At 42.6% G+C, this 2,789-nt stretch overlaps 1 pseudogene; it reads right to left on the reverse strand.

Annotated features, from left to right (window-relative positions):
• Positions 1 to 1,209: 1,209 nt before the first annotated feature.
• Positions 1,210 to 2,789, reverse strand: LOC106602524 (E3 ubiquitin-protein ligase TRIM21-like; annotated as a pseudogene).

The following is a 2,789-nucleotide window of genomic DNA, read 5'->3' on the forward strand; positions in this document are numbered from 1 at the left end:
TGTCCACCTGTGATTGTTAGAGCTATGGGCAAGAGAGGATCAGTTCTAATAGGGACATGGGTTTGTGTCTGGATGCCATTAAGATATCCACTTGGGGAGAAACATTCAAACAAAATACCCAATAATAAAAAAAAAAATATATATATATATACAGCTTGAAAATCTATGGCAAGACTTGAAAATGGCTGTCTAGCAATGATCAACAACCAACTTAACAAAGCTTGAAGAATTTTATAAAGAATAATGTACAATCCAGGCAAGCAAAGCTCTTAGAGACTTACCCAGAAAGACTCCATTGTAATTTCTGCCAAAAGCAATTCTAGCATGTATTGACTACAGGGTGTGAATACTTATGTAAATCTGATTAGTGTACTTACATTTGCAAATAATTACTTTGTTATTATCTGGTATTGTGTGTAGATGGGTGAAAAAAAGATATATTTTGAATTCGGGCTGTAATACAACAAAATGTGGAATAAGTCAAGGGGTGTGAGTACTTTCTGAAGGCACTGTACAAGCAGCTCAAGCATGTATTTCATCATATTCAGTCACTATCCTAAACCAACAACCAGCTTATAGGCACATTACTTCCCTTATCACAAACGGTCTTGGATCCACAGCCAGCTCAAAGGAAAAGTATGTCCTTTATCGAAGTACAGAACTGTGGAACCAGCTCAAAGGCTGAGTAGGCCCTTTACCACATTCACTTATGCAGTATCAACAACCAGCTTAAAGTCCTTTTTCACAATGACCTACATCCACTACCAGATCAAAGGAAAAGTAAGTCCTTTATGACATTCGCTTATACAGTACCAACAAACAGCTTATGGATGCATGATAAAGAAATCACTCCCGTTTCCTGGTTGCTAAAATTCTAATAGTTCGCCTAAATTCAGTTTGTGACAGAAAAAAAACAAGTATAGTGTAGAGAATCATTGTACCATCTAAACCGCTGTGAAATATATTTTCCATAACCTAAAATATAGTATTTTCAGCGGTTTGAAACTGTTGATCAAAAGTAAAAGACACCATACAAAACTTAAGAACGGGAAGCATAGAAATAATGCACATACAACAGATCTACCGCTTCTTAGACTTGCTTTGAATGACAATGACAGATCTATAATGTACATTTCTATGTGAATTTGGTCAGGCAGCCCAAAAAGTTACGTATTGCAGCTTTAAAGGACGAGTAAGTCCTTTGTTTAATCAATGTTTGTGATTGACAGGAGAGATTATGAGGGGGGCAAACATTTTACCACTATCATCACTACAGGGACTGAAGAAGATTTTCTCTGTAAAGGTGCAGCAAGTGAAAGAGTAGATATGAGACTTGGCCTCCACTTCATAAAAGGAGACCTGACCCTCCTCATAGTCCACAAACACCCCCACCTTCTGGGGCTTCTTTCTCAGGGAGAGACAGACTTGCGGTGAGGCACAGGCTGTGTACTCCTTTCAATCCCTTAGCATCACAGTCCAGACTCCATGTTCAGGACTCAGTGTGATATTCCCCTTCTTGTCAGTGGACTCTCTGGCCACTCCTAAATCCCACCTAGCCTTACCCTTAACCGTCACTTCATACTAAAATCTCCCTGAGGAGAAACCATCCTTTAAAAGGAGAATGGTAAAATGATCAAAACTTTTTGGATTGTCAGGAAGATTCAGTTCCGTGTCTCCAGTTCTCACTTGTTTTCCATCCTCAGACAGGATGAGATAGAGATGTGCTGTATCAGGGTCCAGAGTCACATCCACTGCATACTGCTGAATCCTCTTCAGTTTGACTTCAAGCAGCTTCTCCATCTCTTTATTCAGTGTCTCGTCCAGATGAGACACAGCTCTCCTCACAGTCCTGTGAACACTGATCTCAGACCAGTCCTTGGTGGGTGGAGGAGTGCACACTACGGACGGGAAGCTCTGGGGAAGTTGGTGGTCCTCAGTGTATGGGAGCTGCTTCAGCTCAGTGCTTCTCCTCTTCAGCTCAGTGATTTCCTGCTCCAGCTCTATAATGAGCCCTTCAGCCTGCCTCTCTACTGCTTTCTGTTTTCAACCTCCCCAATGAGCTCAACCTGGCTTTTCGCAATGGAGCGCACCAGAGCAGTGAAGACCTTTACGCTGTCCACTTTCTCCCTCTGTTTCTCTCATGCTAAGATCTACTGAGAGTCTGATCTTTTTAACCTTCTTCAGTCTCTCCTGGATAATCTGCTGCACTTCTGCCTCAGTTTTCCCCAGCTGAGCCTTCCTCTCTCCACACTCTTCCTCTATAGGGACAGTGTCATGAGTCTTGTGGTCTCCCTCAGTGCAGAACTGACACACACATGTCTGGTCAGTCCTACAGAACAGCTCAAGGAGTCTGTCATGTTTCTTACAGATCCTGTCTTCCAGGTTCTCCACAGGGTTGATCAGTTTGTGTCTCTTTAAGGGTATGATGAGGCTCCAGGTGAGTCTCACAGTAAGAGGTTGCAGAGCAGCAAGGACTTCATGGCACTGAGCTTCGTCCCAGTGCAGACATCACAGTGCACTTTTACAGGTATGGCAGGGGACTCATCTTTACCTCTGTCACTCAACCTTTTATAATTCTCTACAACCTCTCTAAAGGTTGTGTTAACACAAAGCTTAGTTGGTCTGGAGAACTTCTCCTTACACATTGAACATTGACACAGGCCCTGGCTATCCCAGTACTCTTTTATACAGGTCATGCAGAAGTTATGTCCACATGAAGTGGAGACTGGCTCATTGAACACATCCAGACAGATAGAGCACAGGAATGGGAGACTGCTGAAGGAAGCCAT

Source organism: Salmo salar, chromosome 04, assembly GCF_965601325.2.
Source record: "Salmo salar chromosome 04, fSalSal1, whole genome shotgun sequence".
Lineage (NCBI taxonomy): Eukaryota > Metazoa > Chordata > Actinopteri > Salmoniformes > Salmonidae > Salmo > Salmo salar.